The sequence below is a fragment of the Tamandua tetradactyla genome, chromosome 10, assembly GCF_023851605.1.
Source record: "Tamandua tetradactyla isolate mTamTet1 chromosome 10, mTamTet1.pri, whole genome shotgun sequence".
Lineage (NCBI taxonomy): Eukaryota > Metazoa > Chordata > Mammalia > Pilosa > Myrmecophagidae > Tamandua > Tamandua tetradactyla.
In genome coordinates, this window is record NC_135336.1 from 76,806,073 (window position 1) to 76,829,345 (window position 23,273).

The following is a 23,273-nucleotide window of genomic DNA, read 5'->3' on the forward strand; positions in this document are numbered from 1 at the left end:
TCAAGACAATAGGTAGTGTATTAGGATATGTGATAGTGAGCATTGAGACATAACGTTTTTAAGGGGGAAATAAAGGAGCTCAGATTGATACTGGGATACTTGGTTATAGGAAATGGTGATGCCTATCACTGCATAGGGAATGCAGAAAGAGAATGAATGTATTTTGCAAGAATGAGATTTGGTTCGTTCATTTTAGTATAGTTCAGTTTTAGTTGCCTGCAGTATATCCAGATCAAGATGTCTCACAGGTGTTTTTCTCTATAGGCCTGAGATGGAGGGAAGAAAATGGAGAAACTAATTGTAGGTAAGTTTTTCAAGAAATTGTAATGAGAAACTGGGCAAAATGTGGTAAAGCTATAGCTGAAGATGTATGTTCAAGAAAGGGTTATATTTGTGATTATATGCAAGCCATAATCATGTTTAAATGTAAATGGAATTAAATAATTAAAGAGGGATAATTGAAGATTCAGAAAAGGGAATTGAGTAAAATAAAGTCATTAGGAAGGCAGGTGGCAACGCAGCCCAGGGGACAAATGTGTGATTTGGCATTTAATTGGATGAAAGAAATTCTTCTATTGTTACAAGAGGGAAGGTAGAAAGATCAGGTGTGCATGCATTAGATACAGAGTAAGGAAAATGATGTCCCATTAATTTCTTGGTGAGTAGAAGGTGTCTTAGCTTGCTGGGTCTGCCATGAGAAGTACAAGCGTGCCTCATTTTATTGCACTTCTTTTTATTGTGTTTCATAGATACTGTTTTTTTTTTTTTTTTACAAACTGAAGGTTTGTGGCAACCTTGCATCAAACAAGTATAATGGTATCGTTTTCCCAATAGCATGTGCTCACTTTGGGTCTCTGTGTCACATTTTGGCAATTATCTCAATATTTTGGAATTTTCATTATTATTATATCTGTTATGGTGATCTGTGATCAGTTATCTTTGATGTCACTATTGTAGTTATTTTGGGATGCCACAAATTGCACCCATTTAAGATGGTGACCTTAATTGATAAATGTTGTATGTGTCCTGAATGCTCCACTAACCTGCCATACTCCATCTCTCTCCCCTTCTTTGAGCCACCCTATTCCCTGAGAAACAACAATATTGAAATCAGGCCAATTAATAACTCTACAATGACTTCTAACTGTGCAAGTGAAAGGACATGACTTTCAATTAAAATCAAAAGCTAGAAATGATTAAGCTTGGCGAGGAAAGCCTGTAGAAAATGAAGATAGGCTAAAAGCTAGGCCTCTTGTGCCTGTTAGCCAAGGTGTGGAGGCAAAGGAAAAGTTCTAGAAAGAAATTCAATATGGTACTCCAAAGAACATAGCATTGAAAAAGTGAAACAGCATTATTGCCAATATGGAGAAAGTTTTAATGGTCTGGTTAGATCAAACCAGTCGCAACATTTCCTTAGGCCAATTCCTAAATCCAGAGCAATGCCCTAATCTCTTCAGTTCTGGAAGGCTGAGAGAGTTGAGGAAGCTGCAGAGAAAAGTTTGAAGCCAGCAAAGCTTGGTTCATGAGGTTTCAGAAAAGAAACTGTCTCCACAACATCAAAGTGCAGGGTGAAGCGGCAATGCTGATGTAGAAACTTCAAGTTATCCAGAAAACCTAGCAAAGATCATAGCTGAAGTTTGCTACAGTAAAAAGCAGATTTTCAATGCAGATGAAATAGGCTTCCTTTGTAAAAAGATGTCATCTAGGACTTTCATAGCTAGGGAAGAGAAGTCAGTACCTGACTTCAAAGCTTCAAAGTACAGGTGACTCTCTTGTTACATTAGGAACTAATGCAACTCATGAGTTTAAGTTGAATCCAATGGTCATTTACAATTTCAAAAATCCTATGTTCCTTAAGGAACGTGTAAATCTACTCTGCCTATGCTATAAGTGGAAAAAGAATGCTTGAATATCGGCACATCTGTCTACAACATGGTTTAATGAATATTTTAAATTCACTGTTGAGACCTACTGCTCAGAAAAAAAAATCCTTTAAAAATATTATTGCTCTTTGACAGTGCCCCTGGTCACCCAGGAGCTCTGATGGAGATGTAGAATGAAATTAATGTTTTCATTCCTGCTAACATAGCATCTATTCTGCAGCCCAGGGATCAAGGAGTCATAACAGAAGGCAAGGCTGAAAATGTGCTGGCAAGATGGTGTCTTGGGGAAGAATTTCTGTTGCTGAATAGAGAGAATATCTAGTAGAGAAGGAGAAAGACTTGTTTGGCAATTCTAAGGACCAAGTTAATGAGATTTTAGTTTTTACCAAAATATTTTCTGTTAGTTTTTCTCCAGCAGGACCCTCTAACCTGTGTACAAGTAAAAAAAATGTTGAAGAATTCACAAATAGGTTTCTGACTTAACCTCCATCCTTTAGTATTACCCCCATGAATTACTCTAATGAACTATTTCTTAAAATAATAACTAAATATTATAAAAGACTTAACACAATACTGGTAAAATCATACTTTTATGATAACTTCAATATGACAAAGTTAAAATTTGTTCACTTATTTGACTGTTACTTCCAATTATGGTTCATTCCACTTAAAAATAAATCAAGAAACATTTTATTTTGCAAAAAATGGCAGAAATATAAACACATTTAGAAATGTTAATCAATAATTGATGTAAATGTCAGTTTCTGCTACACCCATTAAGCAGAACATGTGCACTATCGAAATTTCCCTAACATTTTTAAAGGTTAATTTTCTCCCAGAAGGGAAATCATTTTGGCTTTTTCTGTGCTTTTTTGCTCTAAGTTATTTTAAAATGCTTAATTTCATAATTCCTTTGCACAATGTTCAATAAAATATTGCTTCTACTTTAAAGTCAAAAAAATAGGTTGACAGATTTAATTTTCAGCATTTTTAAAAAGAATTCCTAGAACATTTACTATATGATCATGAAATTCTATTAAAGAATTAGTTCAAAGACGGACTAAACTAAACCATCCACTGGATATGTACAAAGATTAGCATATTTTGATACATGTTCCCTGTTTTTCAATAATTTCCTAAAAAGAATTAATAATTTCTTCAGCCACAATGAACACTGATTCATAGAGCAATGTGCTGTCCACAAGCAAAATGATTTTTAATAGTTTCCCATTTTCTCTGCTTACCATTGTTTTAAGAATTGCTAATCCTATAGAAGCATAAAACATTTGATGGAAGAATAAAATAATATTTCACTTTCACAAAATTCCATCATAATTTTTAAAACATATATTTAGTAGTTTATCTCTAAGTTTGTCCTTCTACCTTGAACTCTGATAAACATCATTTCATTTTTAATTTATGTGGTGATTTCATTTTGTCTGTTCAAATTATCTGTTTAGCATTGCAAGTTAAAATACATAGGGTACTTCTATACAATCTATATAATCTATGTAGTCTTATATTTGAAAATGTTGGTGACTCATATTTTTTTCAAGTTATTCATCTTTTTTTTTCTATAGGCATTTCCAAAAAGTAACAACAATTTTCATATTGTTTCCTCTTCACTTATTTTAAAAACTTCTCATTTTATTTATTTATTTATTTTTCTTTTAAAATTTCTTATTTTATTATAATTTTTTTATAGAGGCTTATAATACAGAATATAGGGGATCTAGAGATATGCAGAATCTTGAATGGGTGAGTAGTTTGCTGCCTCTTCATCTTTTTGACAAACTCTTTTGAGACACAAAAGCATTTGATTTTCAGGAGTTCCCAGTTTTCTTTTTTTGTTGTTGTTGCTTGTACTTTGGGTATGAAGTTTAGGAAGCTACCTCCTATTACCAGGTCTTGAAGATGTTTCCCTACATTTTCTTCTAGGGGTTTTATGGTATTGGTTTTTATAATTAGGTGTTGATCCAATTTGAGTTAATTTTGGATAGTGTGTTAGGTAAGAATCTTCTTTCTATTGATATCTGGTTCTTCCATGCCTATTTATTAAAAAGACTATTTTGTCCCAGTTAATGGATTTGGGGGCCTTTTTGAAGATCAGTTTACCATATATTTGGTGGTCGATTTCTGCACTCTCAATTCTATTCCTTTGGTCCTAGTACTTTTATCTTTGTGCTAGGCCGTGCTGTTTTGCCACTGTAGCTTTATAATAAGTTTTACAATTGGGGAGTGTTAATCCTCCCACTTTGCTCTTCTTTTTTAGGATGCTTTTAATTATTCGTGCTCTCTTTCCCTTCCAGGTGAATTTGGTTACTAGCTTTTCCAAGTCTTCAAAGTAGGTTGTTGGAATTTTGATTGGTACCGCATTGAGTCTGTAGATCCATTTGGGTAGAATTGATATCTTAACTACATTGAACCTTCCTATCCATGAGCATGGAATACCTTCCCACCTATTTAGATCTTCAATTTCTTTTAACAATGTTTTCTGTGTACAAGTCCATTACATCCCTACTTAAATTCATTCCTAGAAACTTGATTCTTTCAGTTGCTATTTTGAATGGAATTTTTTCCTTAATTGACTGTTTGGTTAGGTCATTGCTTGCATATAAAAACATTACTGAATTTTGCACATTAATTTTATAAGCTGCTAACTTGCTGAATTTGTTTATTAGCTCAAGTAACTGTTGCAGATTTCTCAGGATTTTCCAAGTATAGTATCATGTCATCTGCAAATAATGAAAGTTTTACTTCTCCTTTCCAATTTGGATGCCTTTTATTTCTTTTTCCTGCTTGACTCTCACTAGAACTTCTAGTACAATGTTGAATAACAGCTTGTTCCCTATCTTAGGGGGAAAGCTTTCAGCATCTCACCATTGAGTACAATGCTACCTATGGGTTTTTCCAAATAAGCCTTTTATTATGTTGAGGAAGTTACATTTGATTCTTCCTTTTGAAGTGTTTTTTTATCAAAAAAGGATGTTGAATGCTTTTTCAGCATCAATCAAGATGATCATATGATTTTCCCCTTTTGATTTGTTAATGTGCTGTATTACATGATTTTCTTGTGTTGAACCATTTTTGCATTCCTGGTATAAACCCCACTTGATCATGGTATAGAATTCTTTTAATGTGCTGTTGGATTTGATTTGCTAATATTTTGTTGAGAATTTTTTCATCTCTGTTCATTAGGCAGATTGGCCTGTAGTTTTCCTTTCTTGTAGCATCTTTACTTGGTTTTGGTATTAAAGTGATGTTAGCGTCATAAAATGAGTTAGGTAGTGTACCTTTTTCATTTTACTTTGACTTTATTTATTATTTTATGATTTGTGACACTGAAGTCTGAAATATTGTTTTACTTTCTTTTGGCATGATTTCTGACAATTAAAAAAATGTTTTTATCCACAGATATCATAATCACATAATATTATATTAGTGGTAAATTATATTGTCTAAAATATAAAACATTTCTCTAAATGTTTGCCAGGCATAACATAATTCCCTCAAAAAGCAGATAATAACATTTGCAATAGTTTGTGACAAACTTGACATTCACTTATTTTCCAGCTGAACCAGCAGCTCCTCACAAGAAATATTCTTTCCATTTTGAAAATGCTACTTTACTCTGACTCAGTTTGCTTCCCCATACTCTATACTCTTCACCAAGACAACTTTAGCATTACTGTTCTCTGTGTTAAAAAAAAGAAAGAAATTTAAAATTTAGAATGAAGAGAAATGAAGAAAAACAATTTCTTCATATTCTCTTTATATAAAATTTCACAATGGAAAAACTTCCTGAGTATAATGATGCTTGGCTGAAACAAGGCATCCATCTGGCATCTCTGGTCTGTGGCTCAATCTCTTGCACCTTTTAGGAAATACTCTTTGTTTCATTGAAATTTGTGAATTACCTCCCAGCATTCCTTTATAGAAATAATCAATAGTTTTCTGCACACATGAAAGAGACTGGTTGTCATTTCAGAGAGCAGAAATTTAGTTTATGTAAAATTGAAATGTTTTACATGAACATTAAGTGATTTTATGTAGATAAACCTTTATTCTTTGAAGGAAATTAAAATGAATGGGACATTTTCATAGCTTCTAATTACTTAAAAAGTATTAGATACTGCTTAGCCCAAACCATGATTTAAATACTGCATCTAAAGATAACTTTAAATCACAGTAAGGGACTGAAGAAAGTATATTAATAGAGTCTTCACTCCCATGGAAAGTATTTTTTCACAATTTTTTAATCTATTCTCTTATTTTGATAATTGGCTCAAATATGTCAATAGAGGCAATTGAAGTTTTCATCACATTTATAGCACTGTTACAGAGTCTTTATATAAGAGGATCAAAAGTGGCACTTTGATAAGGAAAATGAATGAAGGATTGAAAATGCTCTAAATAGCTTTGCTTAAAAGGGGCAGGAACATGAAATAAATATAGACAACAGCTTGTCAAGTTGGGGAACAATTTAGAGAGCATTATTTGGGAGAAAAGGATAACTTTTAAAATTAAAAAAATAAACCCTGCTAAGGTATTTGGAAAAGAAAAAAAAAGCAAAAATAAAACAAAAAATACTTCATATCAGTAAATCAGTTAAAAATTCCAGTAACACAAGTTTTGGTTTATCCTATAAATTCTCCCCACTTTCCACCATATCATGTATTATTTCACTCTCTAAGTAATCACTCTCAATGGCCCAATAGCATGCAAAAGTACTGATTGTTATTTTTCCCATCTTAAAAAAAACCATCCCCTTCTGACCTTGCTCTCCTCACTATGTATTCCTTATTCTTTGACCCCTTTGCACCAGCTCTTTAAAAAAATGGTTAGTGCTCTTTCTCTCCAATTCTCCTCTCTCATTCTCTCTGAAATCCACCCCAAATTGGCTCTCACTTTCATCAATGCATAGAAACTGCTCAACTTTCATTTTACTAAATCATATCATCAATTCTCACTCATTCTCCATTAATTAAAACTCAACAGCATTCAATCTTTCCTTCTTGAATACATTTCTTTTGGTTGAGTTGCAGGAATCTAAACCTTCCTCTAGCTTTTCTGCTGCCTTACTGGCATTCCCTTTGTCTCTTTTATTTATTCCTCCACTTCTTTCAATTTCTGAATATTTGATATCACTGGGACATATTACTTGAGCATTTCTTTCCATTTTTACTTGGCCTCATTCACTTGGATAATCCTATCCAATCTTAGAGCTTTACATACAATCTGTGCCAATAATTCTCAAATTTATATATTCAGTTTGTATCTCTCTTTTGGACTCCAGGCCTACTTCTACCAACCCAATAATATTCCTTCAGTATTTAATAAGCATCTAAAATACAGCAAGAGCAAAACTAAGAGCCTGATCCTCTTCCCCCAAACCTGCCTTAATATTTGGCAATTTTGTTGCTCAGTACAAAATTTCAGAGCCTTCCTTAATTCCTCCTTTCCTCCCATGTGCTCTATCACGTTCCTCAGTAATTACTTCGGCTCTTCCTTCAGAACATACCTAAAACCTGACCAATTCTCGCCTGTCCAGGTAGTCATCTCTTATCTGGAGCACTGCAATAGCTTATGAAAAAATATCTTCATACTTTTCCTTTCTCCTATTCCATTGTGTTCTCAATAAGGGTGGCCAGTGAATATTGGAAAATGATTTTTAGAAGTCTTGTTAAGAGCCCCAAGCATTGCACGGTGTAAATATATCTTGACCCAAAGATAAATCATATGAGTGTTAACATTATTCAATATTTTTCAAAAAGCAGAAACTCCATAGAATGTAGATAATTTATTGATTAAAATAGAAGTGGACAATTAAAATTGAACTAGCACTTTTGAAATGATTCAATATTATTATGTTTTGATTGGTCACTTAAAATATATTGATCTCATAGAGCTAAAGAAATGTACTCAGCTGGTTGTCATTAAGTTTCAGACTACATGGCATTCTTATCAGGCACTTCATTGGCAATGTAAAATTCAAGGAAGCTACAATGAATTCTGCTGTCTGATCCACTCATGCAAAAAATATATCTCAGATATTGTGCTAAGTGTCAGCATTTAAATTATAAATTTCAGCAAGTGTTGTGTGTAACTGACGCTACCAATCTTAAGGCATAAGAACGCAAGTGTATCTTTTTAATAAATGACATTCTGATTTGACCCTAGCAAGCAAAAATTAAAACAAATTAAAGAGCAAGAGTCAGTATTTTATGACTATCTTTTTGTGATCTCTCTGTAATGAATTCTTCACTCACATGCAGCTGATAAGTAAAGCAGTGTGTTTTAGAGTAAGAATGCAGTAAATATGAAGTCAGAAAATGTGGGATTGTGTGCCAGTTTTCTAGCTCTTGGAAGAATGAAATATGATAATGTGATATAACGTTTCTCATTATATATTAGAAATAAAAAAATGTGTTCAATCTAACTCATAGGCTTGGGAGGAGAAATTTGATGCTAATTTGGTAAAAAAATTTTAAATTATTATAATTGATTATATAACTGTAAATAAATACCATGCCTAAATAGCTCTACAGTATTTATAATCCTCTGTTTACCAAAAAAAGCCCATCATATTTAAAAAGCAGATTATTTTGATACATTTGAAATAAAGTAGGAATGAAAATAAGGATGGAAAGGAGCAGGAAATGCAACTAAAATAATTAGAATATTCCCAGGAGTTTTCTAAATATATTATTTTATATGTTCTGCAATAATTTCCACACAGATATATAATAAGAATAATTGGCTGTAATAAAAATCACAGTAAAATACTCCTAATTATCACATCTAGAAACTTCTGTTTTTTTCCAATTTCTGATTTATGAGCATTTAATTACCCACATATACACAGAAATAAAGTGTCAAATAGATAAATTAATTAAAAACGTGCATTTACATGGTCAAATACGCTACTCAGTTACCTACCATTAAAGTGGATATTCTAGTAGAAAATTTAGGACATAAATGTAAAATATGCACACTGCTTGCTTTTAATTCTCAAGAAGATGGTGCATCTCACAGGCTGTAATAAGAACAATGCTTAATCTAGGGACTACTATAATAGGTCCCTTAACATATATATGAAATCTCACATACAATTAATTTGAAAAAAGTTAAAGATCATAATCTATGTATAGTATAATAATGAACAGCTATCTTATCCATCTAGGATACATTGTTTAAGCTTTTTTACTTTGTTGGCATAGGCAGACTCTGGGAATCGAATCCAGGTCTCACTCAGTTGCCACTGAACCACTGTTGCACCGCCCAGTGCTAAAGCTTTGAGGACATAAAAACCTGCCAGCAAAGTTCTTTAATCAATATGGAGAAAAATTTTCCACAGAAAATAACAAAAAATTTAACTCTGTTGAAATCTATGGAGAACTATAAGACTGCTGCATATTAATGTTAATGATAATGTTGTCCCAATGGCAGGTGCTTTTAAAATTTAGAGGAAGTAATGACTAATCAATGGTACTATCTAGTGCTTTATGAGAAAAGTGAGAATTAGATAAGAGGAGAGAAGAATAGACAAAGTAAACAAAGACAAGGGCACAAACATATCTGTGTATCAAAAGGCTGTCTATACCATGAAAAGCCTAAAAAAAAAAAAAAGATCATATATGACGATATTAAGGGCTGAATTACGTGGCAGATATAACCTGGGATATCTGGAAGAGGACCTGAAACTAAAGACCTCCAATTAGGTAGTTCAAAATGTATTTGGCTAATACAGCTAGATTCTCCAAGGAACCAGAACTGGAAAGATATATATGAAAATATAATGAGATTTTTTTTATAGATATTTGTTCATACAGCTGTGGGGATGTGCAAGTTTGAACTCCACAAGCTGAGCTGCAAGCTGGAAACTCTGATGAAGGTTTTAGATGAATTGTCCAGAAGACATTGGCTGACTGAACTAGAGATTGAAATTTTTCCATCTGATAGCTGAAATCATCAGTTCTTCCAGTTTTAGTTTTCTAGGCTGCTACAGCAAATACCATGTAATAAATTGGTTTAAAAAATAGGAATTAATTAGCTCACAGTTTTGAGACCTGGAAAATGTACAATTCATGACATCATCAAGATGATGCTTTCTACATGAAGACCAGCTGCTATTGGTCCTTATTTCCTCTTCCACAAAGCACAACATATGTGGCATCTCCTGGTCTCCTCCTTCTTTCCTCAGCTCCACTTGAGCTTCCTGTTTCATATCTCTCTCTCTCTCTCTCTCTCTCTCTGGAATAATTAATTCTGTTTATAAATGACTTGAGTAACAGTATTAAGACACATCCTGATTGAGGTGGGTCACACCCTATGATGGTTAGGTTCTGGTGTCAACTCGGCCAGTGATGATGTCCAGTTGTCTGATCAGGCAAGCAATGGACTGACCATTGCTGCAAGGATATTTCATAGCTGGTTGATAAACTAGAGGGACAGGGCATTAAATCATCAGTCAGTTGATTGCATATGTGGCTGATTACATCTGTGATCAACTAAGGCATGTCTCCTACAAAAGAGATAATCCAATTAACCGAGGCCTTTTAAGGGGGAAGACAGATTTTTTTTCACTGATTGATCAGCTAGCAAGCCTCTCCTGTGGAGTTCTTCCATACACTTCATCACAGCTGTCAAACTTCACAGCCTGCTGTATGGATTTTGGACTCTGCTATTCCCATAGTGGCATGAGACACCTTCATAAATCTCATATTTACAGATATCTCCTGTTGGTTCTGTTTCTCTACAGAACCCTGACTAATACAGCTTGTTAAGTTCTTAAGAAACAGAATCTTAAAAGTGAGTTTTTACAATTGGTTTTCTACTCTGATTATATTTAAAAGAACTAATGACTCTGTTACCAATAATCAAGATGGCACTGAGTCCACGGGGTAGGTTGGTAACAGAGATATGCAAATATCACCATTAGATTCTGCTAACTGTATGCTTCTATGAAGCAAGGCTATCAGTGAGAATGTTTTTTGACAACTTTACAGAGTTTTGTGGAATTAAGATGTATAATGTTGCTTTTTGTTGGCTGTTGTTAGATATGCTAGATACAGTAATAAGGGAAAGGGATGAGTTGAAAACTTCAAATTTGCAACTTAAATGCCCTATAAATGATATAAAAGTTTCCATGTGTGCCCTGAATGAAAATCTAATGCCCTGTGGTTTCAGACTTGAGATGTCTTAAAAGCAAATGGAGAGCCTCATTGTGTGAGTAGCAGACTTACAACAAAAAATAAAATCTTAACTTTGCAGAGTGTCTACTGTTAAAGTAAGGAGGTTGATTGGAAAAGAATGGGATGGTGAAATGTGGGATGGGGATATATGGCTCGATAATGATGTTGATGGGGAAATGGAGTCCCTGGAATCTGCTGACCCTTTGCTAGATAGATGTAATGGAGACTGCCTTGAGGAAAAAGCTGCCCAACTTCCAGCCTACCTTGAAGAAACAGCTTCCCAGCCTTCAGTCCACTCAGAGGAGTCTGACATCTAACCTTCATCTAAAAAGAGAAACTTTTCAGTGCATACTAAACATGTTGCCACATTCCCTTGGAAATCGGCCCTTACTCCTCTCTATGGAACAACTAATCCTGTTTCACCAGATGAAAATGCAATGGGCTGAGATAATTGGTTTGAAAGATATAGCTATTTCTTTTCATGACCCACCCATACCACCCCTGTTTTCTTCAAGACCTGTAACTAGACTTTGCCAACATGCCCTGAAAGGTGAGGTACAAACTGTGAACCATGAAGAGGTATGCTACACTCCAAAATAATTGTATAAGTTTTCCAATCTATATAGACAGATATCAGTGGAATATGTGTGGGAATGGATATTAAGAGTGCAAGACAATGGTAGAAGTAATATAAAGTTGAATCAAGATGAATTTATTGATATGGGTCCACTAAGCAGAGATTCTGCTTTCAAAGTTTTAACTTGAAGGGTTAGAAAGGGAACAGTTTGTTTGGATGGTTGGCTGAAACATGGATCATAAGGGGCCAACATTACCTGATGTGAAAATGCCAGAACTACCCTAGTATAATGTAGAGGAGGGGAAATAGAGGCTTAGAGAAATTGGAATGTTACAGTGGATTTATCATGAAAGACCTTCTCACAAGCCCCAGGAATGCCCAGAGGACACATCTTTCACCAGAACCATGAGAAATAAATTCATGAGACTAGCTGTATCCGTGAAGAGCTCTATATTTGCCTTTCTCTGTAGGTCAGACATTACTGTGGGAAATGGCGTCACTGAGCTATAATCATTAAACACAATGGGAATGATTGGACTCCAAGTTGTCAGAAGCCAAGTGGCAACAGTTAATCTCCATCAGGTCCATCTCACAGTAGGCCAAGTAGGTGTGGCCACCTTAATGGACAAGAATATCAAAGCTGCATTCAAAACAATCTGTATCATGGAGATCATAACATTTGTTGGTAGATCATGGGGGACCAAGAAGTAAAATAAATGGGCAATCTACTCAATTCTCATTTGAGCTGCATAAACAGAAACATTCTAGGTCAAGAATTCTAACTTGAATTACAGAAACAGAGACTCATGGCCTCTTAATCAATTCCCAAACTTGAGACAATTTACAGACCCAGAGCTCTTTGAATGAGGGGGGGGGGCAGGTACCCTTGGGGAAAGACACCTTTAAACTGCACAAAATTGATACTGTTAAACTTCCTCACAGGCTTCCCCATATGGTTTTTACCAGGGTGACCAAGCATTGGGGAGAAGGAAATGATTAGATATTTTGGGCATTATTATACAACAGCTCAGAAATGACACTAGTTCCTGGAGACCCAAAATATCACTCTTGTCCACCAGTCAGAGGAGGCACTTATGGAGGTCAGGTGATCCATGAAGTTTTAACTCAATCTCATTTCACATTCTGTGGTCATTTTCCCATTTCCAGAATGTACAATTCAAATCAACATACACAGCAACTGGCAGAATTCCCACACTGGAGTGAAGGTTATTATGGTAGAAAAGACCAAGTGGAAGCCACTAGAACTGCCCCTACCTAGCAAAATAGTGAATCGGAAGCAATATTGGACTCCTGTAGGGATTTCAGAGATTAGTTTCACTCTTAAGGACTTGAAGAATACAGGAGTTGATTGCCACCACATTCTCATTCAATTCTTCTATTTAACCTGTACAGAAAACAGATTGGTCTTTGAGGATGACAGTGGATTACCATAAACTTAGGTAATGACTCCAGCTGTAGTTGCTGTTTGAGATGTGGTATCACTGCTTGAGCAAATCAAAACATCACCTGGTATGCAGCTATTGATCTGGTAAATGCTTTCTTCACAATGGCTATCAGTAAGGGCCACCAGAAGCAGTTTGTATTCTGCTGGTAATGCTAGCAGTGTATCTTCACTGTCCTGCATCAGAGGTATATCATCTCTCCAGCCCTGTGCCACAATCTTATCTGCAGGGACTTTGATCATTTCTCCCTCCCACAAGACATCATACTGGTCTATTACATTGATGATATCATGTTGACTGGACCTAGTGAGCAAGAAGTAGCAATTACTCTAGACTTATTGGTAAATCATTTGCATGTCAGGAGATGGGAAAAAATAGGGGCTTTCAACCTCAGTGAAATTTCTAGGTGTCCAGTGGTTTGGGCTATGCTGAGATGTCCCTTCTAAGCTGAAGGATGAGCTGTTGTATCTGGCCCATTCTATGACCAAAAATGAGGCACAATGCCTAGTTGGCTTCTTCAGATTTTGGAAACAACATATTCCTCATTTGAGTATACTACTCTATCCCATTTACCAAGTGACTAGAAATGCTGTTAGTTTTGACTGGGAACCAGAAGAAGAGACTCTATGACAAGGCCACACTTCTGTCCAAGCTGCTCTACCACTTGGACTATATGAACCAGCAAATCCAACGGTGCTGTAAGTGTCAGTGACAAATAGGGATGCTGTTTGGAGTCTTTGGCAGGCCCCTCTAGGAGAATCACAACGCAGACCTTTATGATTTGGGAACAAAGCCTTACCATCCACTGAAGATAACTACTCTCCTTTTGAGAAACAACTTTTAGCTTGCTACTGGCCCTTAGTAGAGACTGAACACTTAACCAGGGCCACTAATTTACCATGAGATCTCAGTTGCCTATCATGAGCTGGGGTTTGTCTGACTCATGAAGCCATAAAGCTGGCAGCAGCCTCCATCATAAAATGTAAATGATATATAAGAGATAGGACTCGAGTAGGTCCTGAAGGCATAAGTTAGTTGCATGAGGAAATGGTCTAAATGCCCATGACTCTTACTCCTGCCACACCTTCTCTTTCACAGACCAAAGCTATGCTCTCTTGGGGAGTTCCTTATAATCAGTTGACTGAGAGATAGAAAACTTGGTCCTGATTTTCAGATGGTTCTTTACCATAAGTAGGAACCACCCAGATGTGGACAGCTACAGCAATACAACCCCTTTCCGATATGTCCTTAAAGGACAGTGGTGAGGGGAAATTCTCTCATGCACAGAATTTCAAGCTGGGCACTTGGTTGTTCATTTTGCTTGGAAGAAGAACTGGCCAGAGGTGGATTTGTATATTTATTCATGGTCTGTTGCTAATGGTTTGACTCTTTGGTCAGGGACATGGAAGGAGCATGATTGGAAATTTTGTGACAAAGAGATCTGAGGAAGACGTAGGTAGTTAGACCTTTCTGAGTGGACAAAGAACATGAAGATATGTATCCCATATGAATGCTCACCTGAGGGTGTGTTCAGGGCAGGAATCCCCTATATGACACCATTCCCCAAGGTGATCAGCCTGCTATGTAGTGGCAGATTAATTACACCACTTCCGTCATGGAAGGGACAGCAATTTGTTCTAACTGAAATAGTCTGGATATGGGTTTGCTTCCCCTGCATGCAATGTTACTTCAAAAATGGCCATTGTGGACTTACAAAATGACTTATCCACCATCATATTATACCACACAGCATTGCTTCTGATCCAGGAAGCCACTGTACATCAAAGTTCAGGAGCCAGAATATGCTCATGGAATTCTCTGGTCTTGCCATTTTCCCCATTAGCCAGAGGCAGTTGGGGTGATACAATGGTGGACTGGCTTTTGAAGACCCAATTATGGTGCCAACTAGGTGGCAATACCTTGCAGGGCTAGACCAATGTTCTGCAGGAGGCTGTGCATGTTCTGAGTCAGCATATACCCATGGTGCTGCTTTTCCCATAGCCAGGATTCACAGGTCCAGGAATTAAGAGGTGGAAATAGGTGTGGCACCACTAACTATCACCTTTAGTGATCCACAAGGAAAATTGTTGCTTCTTGTCCTTGAAACCTTAAGCTCTGCTGGTCTACATGTCTTAATTCCAAAAGGAGTGGTGTTCCTACCTGTAGATAGAGCAGTGATTCCATTGAGCTGGAAGTTAAGACTGCTACCTCACCAGTTTATTCTTCTAATGCCACTGAATCAAATGACACAAAAAGAGATTACTGTTTGGGGTGACTGATCCTGACTGTTAATGGGAAATAGGAGTGAAACTACACAATGGAGGTAAAGAAGAATTTTCCTGGGATATAGGAGATCCCCTAGAGTATCTCTTAGCATTCTCTTGCCCTGTGATTAAAGCCAATGGAAAACTGCAACAACATAATCCAGGAAGGACTACCATTGACCCAGAAACATCAGGAATGAAGGTTTGGGTCATCTTCCTGGCAAAAAAAAAAACCATGGCCACTGAAGTGCTTGCTGAGAACAAAGATAATCCAATCAGTTGAAGACATTTAAAGAAGAAGGACTTTTTCATTGTTTCTTCAGCCAGCAAGCCTCTCCTGTAGAATTTGTCCAGACCCTTCATTGGAGCTATCAGCTTCACAGCCTGCCACATGGATTTTGGAATCTTCTGTACCCATGGTTGTGTGAGGCACCTTTATGAATCTTATAATTACAGGGATATCTCCTGTTCTGTATCTCTAGAGAACCCTAACTGATACACACCCTAGCCTCAATAATCTCATCAAAAGACCCTGTTTACAATGATGCACACTTAGAAGAATGGGTTAAATTTAAAAACATGTTTTTCTGGTTAAATTAGAGCTTCAAACCATCACAGTCTTCAACTGAATAGAGGAGACTTCCCTTATTGTTGAAGATAATCTCCTTAGTAGATTGTAGATGTAATCACCTTACTGATTATTTAAATCCGAAAAATATCCTTAGAGTAACAATTAAGAGTGTTTGACTGACAGATAACTGGATAACATAATCTAGACAAGCTGATAAATGAACTTAACCATCATAAATTACCCCTTGTCAAATTAGCACCCATTCATATCACTGTAAACTGTACTTAATCTTTAAATAAAAACAATGTCATATTTTGAATTACAATTTTCAGATGTCCTGCATATAACCAGAAACTCACTAACTCATCCCAAGAAGAGAGTATTTGGATAATATTCACTCATAAACTTAATGTTCTGTAGTCTAAATGCTATGACATAAAGTTAATGCAATTTATGTGATAAGGTGATGAGATAGGGAAGAAAATAAAGATATTTGCTTTAGGTATATTTTCCAACATATTCATAAAAGAACAAGAAAGAAATATGTATAACCATTACAGACTTCACTTTTGTAACTGGTCATATGGTCATAGCTTCTACAGTCTTCTATTATGCATTCCATATTCAATATTCAATCCTGAAGTTTCGGGGTAATTATTCTCCCTCCCTGGTTTGAGATTTCACAGTTTTCAGTTTATTTTAGTCACATTTGTAGTTCTAAGAGGCATTTTAAGGAGCTCCTATATTCTGGACCACTCTTCTTTGCCTTCATTGTAGTAGTGATCATGTTTCCACTTGATAATCAGTATCAATCACCCCTGTCAATACAGAAATTCCCATCTTTGCCTTCAGAGGCACTGGGGGTGCAAAACTTCTATGTTGTAGTCTTACCTACCAATTCAATGGAATCATTTTTTTTTCTCCTGGTGGAAATACTCTTCCTTTTGGATCTAAGATCTGTAGACAAGCAGAAATTAATGTGATGGAGACAGGAAGAAAAAATCTTTCCAGTGGATCACTAGGGGTAATAGTGAGTGGTACCACTCCCATTTCCATGACTTCATTCTTGGATCTGTGAATCCTGGCTATGGGATCAACAGTTCCATAGAATGAATAGTGATTTAGAGTATGCACAGACCCTTGGGAAACATTTTTTTTTCATTCATGAAAAGTACTGCCACCCATGTAGTGCTATAATTGACTCTTCAAATGTCATTATTCTATTCCACTGTTCTATCGATTGAGCTGCTCAGGATGGTGGGAAACACGGTAAGACCAGTGAACAAGTGGTCCTTCCATGCTTCATTTGCTGAGGAGTGGGCTTCCTCATCAGAATCAATGCTGGATGCTATAACATTATAGAGAATAAGGCATTCTGTAAGTTTACAGTTGGTAGTTCTGGTAAAAGCATTGTGTGCAGGGAAGGCAAACCTAAATTCAGAGTATGAGCCTAAATGGAAATTTTCAGGAGTTTACTTTACTTAAAGTCTAGCCAAACTGAATCAGAATGATCTTAATCTTATTACTGAAGGCCTTATATGGAAATTCAGAGAAAGAAAGACAGAGGGAATGGCCAGAGGCTGATACTCAATGGAATAGGGTTGAAAAAGGATAAACAAGGGGAGACAGCAATGTGCATTGCCATTTGACAGAAATGCCAAAGACCAAAGATCTCTGGCACCCAGCCCCAGGATTCCACAGTTTCTGGGAGAAAGCACTGCCTTGATGACACCTTTAATTTGGGCTTCTCCCAGAGTCAAAACCATGGGCCAAAAAATTTGCATTGTTTAAGCCAACCCATTGCATGGTATTTTCTTCAGTAGCCAGGAAACTAAAACAAAAAGTTAGCAAATTACACTTAGAGAGATAAAAATGATGTCCATTCATAGATCTGAGCTGAAGCTCCACTTTTCTTAAAAGCTGATAACTAAAATGAACCTATAATGAATAGACTCAGTTTTCTTGTTTACAACTGAAACTGAGTGAGATAACCTAATTGGTATGTGGTTTGACAAATTCAAATTAACACATTATCTTTTCTGGTCTTTTAAAAGCCCAATTAAGCTATTTATTTCCAGCATGAAACTAAGTTCTAAGCTAAAGACTAGTATTTTCTCAGTAGGTCTAAAGTAGCAGCTTTCAACTACAGCAAGCTCCTCAACTCTTCCTGCTGGTTTTAATGCTGAATCTTAATGGTAAATTAGATTCAGTGGCATAAATATTTCAATCTTTGACCCTTTCACACACTTCAAGCCTCTTACCAACCACTCTTGAAAGTACAGGATTTCATTTGAAGAGTTCTTCTTCAGATTTACTGAGTAGATATTGGCATAATTTGGAACCAGAGCCTATCATTTTACTACCTGAAGCCATAGGGTTGTCATACAGTTCTTTACCACTATTTCAAGAACTGAGTTATGGTATAACAATTCTTAAATTGTCAGCAGACTTATGTTCTAAATATTCAATTTATGCTTAATATGAAAAATTGGGGAAAGAGATTTATTGCCCTAAAATTGTGAGTTCTTAAATTTTAACATGCACCAGCATAACTTGGTGGGTTATTCAATGCAGATTGCTGGGTCTCAAACACAAAGTTACTGTTTCAATATATATTGTGTGGTGACCTAGAATTTGCATTACTAGAAAGTTCTCAGGCAAAACTGAAACTGGTGGTCTGAAGACTACATTTGAAAACTACCACTCTAAAATCCTTAACACAGATGTTTGATATACCTGAGTCTCAATTTCTATTTCCTTAGTTGACAATAAGTATAATTATCTCAAGACATTATTGTGAGAATTATGAGAAAATGTGGGTGATTCCTCAGAGATTCTGACACATAATTGAAAATTAGTAAACACTGTCTTCCTTCTCTTCCAAAACAAATAAAACTTTTGAAATATAGTCATTTGAATATTCCCTTTGCAAGATTGGTGAAGAAATCATGAATCAACATTGAGACAGAGATTGGCCTGAAGAGGAACAGGTGAGGCTTAGTATTTTCTTACAGTAGTGATGATCAACGTATGTTAGTGTCATCATGTTTCTTAACAGCCTTGATATTGGAACATACTACAATTTAAAACCAAGCAAGGAAAGTAAAAGACAGGTGTGGAGAAGGTACTATATCACCAATTACTAGTGGGTCTTGCAAGTGCCAGAAAGCCTGACGGAGAACAACTTAAACAGATAAGTTTCGGTTACCTTATCTAACAAAGTGTTCAGACATAGACAATTTTTTCTGGATTTCAGCTCTGCCATGCCATGTTTTTGCCTTTCTGGTCTCAAAATGGTTGCTGCATTTCCAGATAACAAGTCTGTGCACCAAACAGGAAGAAGGCAGAAGAGAAAAACAAACCATTGTTTTCTAGTTTGGCTTCACTCTTCTGTTTTATCCCTTCACTCATGGTTAATTGGCTTGAACTTGTCACTCAACTGCATCATCTGCAAGGAAGTCAGGAAAATTAAACATTTTAACTTTCTCCTCAGTTGAGCAAAGGAAAGTCAGGAAGAAAAAGGTTGTGAAGAGTTCTTGCAATAATCACTTCATGTTGTCCAGTATAGAAACTTCCCAGGATGAAAAGAGTTTCTTGGAAAAAGTTCAAAAATTATTTTAGGCACTGTGTGTTGACAAAGAATGATTGAGTCATGTGCTGGTTGCCAATATCTAATTAGACTTGATGTCTAATAAGAGGGGGCACTAGGACAAAGGCTCAACGCCTACATCTATCTAATAAGAAACAGCAAAATAATGGGTGCTGTTTTAAAGGATGAATCCAGTGGAAGTCAGATGCAGAATGCTTCCAAACTCCAAAAGCCAGAAATACCGACTTTGAAGGCAGCCATAACATTTAGGAACTTCCTACATAGTTAAAATTACATATGCTGAATTGTAGCAACAGACATAGATGCATAGCAATAAACTAAAATGTTAATAAACATAAGATTGCTTTAAAAAAGGTCTAGGATCTATATTTCTTTAAATATTATTTGCTGTCTTATTCTAGACAAGATAAATATTTAGGTCAGTTTTATTCACAGAAAAAGTTCATTAATTTGCTTTGCTATGACAGTTCCATATATTCTTGTTTTAATATTCATTAATATGCATAATTAATTTCCTATTTTGTGATATTCAGAAAGTAATTAAATAGTGAAAAAAATAAAGTTTACTTTGCAGCCAATGACTATCTCATTATGGACCTTGGTTGACCAATTAATAACAATGTTAAAAGATTAATTTTACTATCTAATTATGAGCTTTATTATAGAAATCTTTGAGTAAAAGAATTTTCTTCTGGCCTTGACTGACAAAGTGGAAAATAGACATAGTCATTATTATCCCAGTCTTCCTCAATCACATTTTTGTGATATTCATTTTACTAAACATGAGCTAAAAAAAGGATAAATTCATGCAAAATGCAAACTCTTTTAATGAAATATTATTCAAAATAGCTCTATTAGCTGATTTCTAGATACTTATAGGTAGTCGTGAATTTCTTTACCTATTTAAAAATCAGATTACTAGCATAAATTTCCCATAACTCTTGTTTATTAATACAAGAATATTTACATAGTCTCTTAAATTGCATGAATACTATGAAGGTATATGCTATATAGCACATGGTTTTCTCTCATATAGAAAAATAAGAATTTTCATGGTTAAAAAATTATTTTAGTTTGGTAAAGTTGCTTGAATGCAAAATACAAGAAATTGTTGGCTCTTACAATGGGGATATATTAACTTACAATATACAGTTCTCATGGCATGAAAATGTCCAACACAGGGCATCAACAGGATGATACCTGGATCCTGAAGACAGACAGCTGGTGTCTGGGATACCTCTGTCAAATGGGAAGACACATGGCCAGCATCTGCTGGTCCTTCACTCCCAGATTTCAGTGCTTTCAGCTTCTGGTTCCTATGACTATCTCTCTCAACTTCTGTGGGTCCTCTCTTAGTTTCTCCAGGGTTTTTCTCTATGTGCTTCTCTTAATTTCATCTCTTAGCTTCTGCAGGGCTTCTATTAGATCTATGGACTTTTGTCTGTATGCCCATGATCCTTTTATAAAGGACTCTAGTGAGGGGACTGAGACCCACTTTGAATAGGATGGGTAACATCTCAAATGAAATAACCTAAAAAAAGAGTCCTGCCTACAATAGACCTGCACCTGCAGGAATGGATTAAAAGAATATGGACTTTTCTGGGGTGCATTACAACTTCCAAACACCACAAAAGTAAATAAATCAAAAGGAAACCTCTGTCAAAAGAACCAGTGAATAAATACATAATAGTCAACTAAGTAGTAGGTGATAATTCTTCCTTTTTTAATTCTATTTATTATTAGATCCCATTAAATTGTTATTTTTTTTCTTTACATGTAAGTCCTTGCATTCTAGTTCGCTAGATGCTGTATTGCCTATACCAGAAACAGAACAGCTTTTAAAAGAGGGAGTTTAATAAGTTGCCAGTTTACAGTTCTAAGGCAGGGAAAATGTCTCAATGAAAACAAGTCTATAGAGATTTGCAATCAAAGGCATTCAAGGAAAGATACCTTGGTTCAAGAAGGCCAATGAAGTTCAGAGTTTTTCTCTCAAGTGAGAAGGCACATGGTGAACACGGTCAGGATTTCTCTCTCAGCTGGAAGAGCACATGGTGAACACAGCATCATCTGCTAGCTTTCTCTTCTGGCTTCCTTTTTCATGAAGCTCACTGGGAGGCATTTTTCTTCTTCATCTCCAAAGTGCTGGCTGGTGGACTCTCTGCTTTGTGGTGCTGCAGCATTTTCTGCTCTCTGAATCTTTAGCTTTCTCCAAAATTATTCCAATAAACTAATTAAGGATTAGTTTTTTTTTTTTTTTAACATGGGCAGGCACTGGGAATCGAACCTGGGTCCTCTTGCGTGGCAGGCAAGCATTCTTGCCTGCTGAGCCACCGTGGCCCACCTAGTTGTTGTTTGTTTTAAAATAGGATTCCAGTAAACTAATCAAGGCCCACCTGAATGGATGGAGACACATCTCCACCTAATCCAATTTGACAACCACTCTTGACTGAGTCACATCTCCAGGGAGATGACCAAATTACAGATTCAAACATACAGTACTGAATAGGGATTAGAAAAAATGGCTGCCTTTACAAAATGGAATTTTAATGTAGGATTAAAGCATGGCTTTTCTAGGGTACATACATCCTTTCAAACTGGCACATCTTGTTTACATTCCAGTAGCTATAAAGTCATGCAAATTTAAACTATTGATTGGCTTGATAAATAATTTTGCAATGTGGAGAAAATAAATACCATATAAATTAAAAAATTACCTAAATGTACCTTTCCTTCACTATATCTCTTAGCTATTTTTCTACTAAACTTGATATCACTTGTAGCCTATGGGCCACCCAGGCCTGATTCCTATAAAAGCATAATATATAGAAAAGCTTTCTGGATAGTGAACTCAGCTGTCCAACTTTTATAATAGTCAGTGCTGACATTTGCTGCAGAGTTTCCTTGCTTTGGTCATGTCCTTTTGAATATTATTTGTTTTCTTTCAATCACAAACACTGTTCAGGTGCCAAATATACATTTTTCTTCCCACTCATCCATTTTTTGTGTGGATTTAAATTTGAAAGAATGTCATAATTTACCTGCTTGTCTGGATTAAAACATTTCACCTTTCTATAAAAACATCTTTCAACTTTCTTTAAAAAATTTTTAAAAATAAAAATTCTTAGTTCCTTACATTTGGTCACCATTATTTTTCACCTCCCTATTAATTTAACTTTAGCATCAATTTGTCTCTTCCCAACTTTTTCCATTTAAACCTACCTCAATTTTAGCTCTACTGGTTTCATGTCACACTTTGTTTCAGGCCCTTGGCACTCCATTTCTCTCTGCATGAAGGCTCCAGGGCTTCCTTTCCAGCAGTTACTCAGCTAACTCAGATCATTGATGCTAACTGTGACTGAGATTTTAGCTCACTTATCTTAATCAGGTGTATTAATGCTTTCTTCATGTCCTGGTAATATAATAAATGTTATTATTGCATTGTTTGTTATTTCTTTCAATAATGTGTGTGTATATGTGTGCCCGCTATGTGTCAGAAAGTGTTCTAGGGACTAGTGATAAATAAAACAGAGAAAATACCTTCTTTCATGAAGTGCACAGCACAGTAAGGGAAGGGAACACCTAAATTGGTAACAGATAAGATCAAGTAATAATACCAATCAAAATCCCAACAACTTATTTTTCGGAAATAGAAAAACCAATAAGCAAATTTATCTGGAAGGGCAGGGTGCCCTGAATTGCTAAAACTATCTT

The 23,273-nt window shown here is 35.8% G+C and overlaps 1 long non-coding RNA gene across 1 annotated transcript in view; it reads left to right on the forward strand.

Moving 5' to 3' along the window:
• The first annotated feature begins 250 nt into the window (after positions 1-250).
• Positions 251-23,273, forward strand: part of LOC143648000 (uncharacterized) — a 52,028-nt gene continuing 29,005 nt past the window's right edge. Inside the window, exon 1 of the long non-coding RNA XR_013158304.1 lies at positions 251-304. This is a non-coding gene — a long non-coding RNA (uncharacterized LOC143648000). The remainder of the gene's footprint in view (positions 305-23,273) is intronic.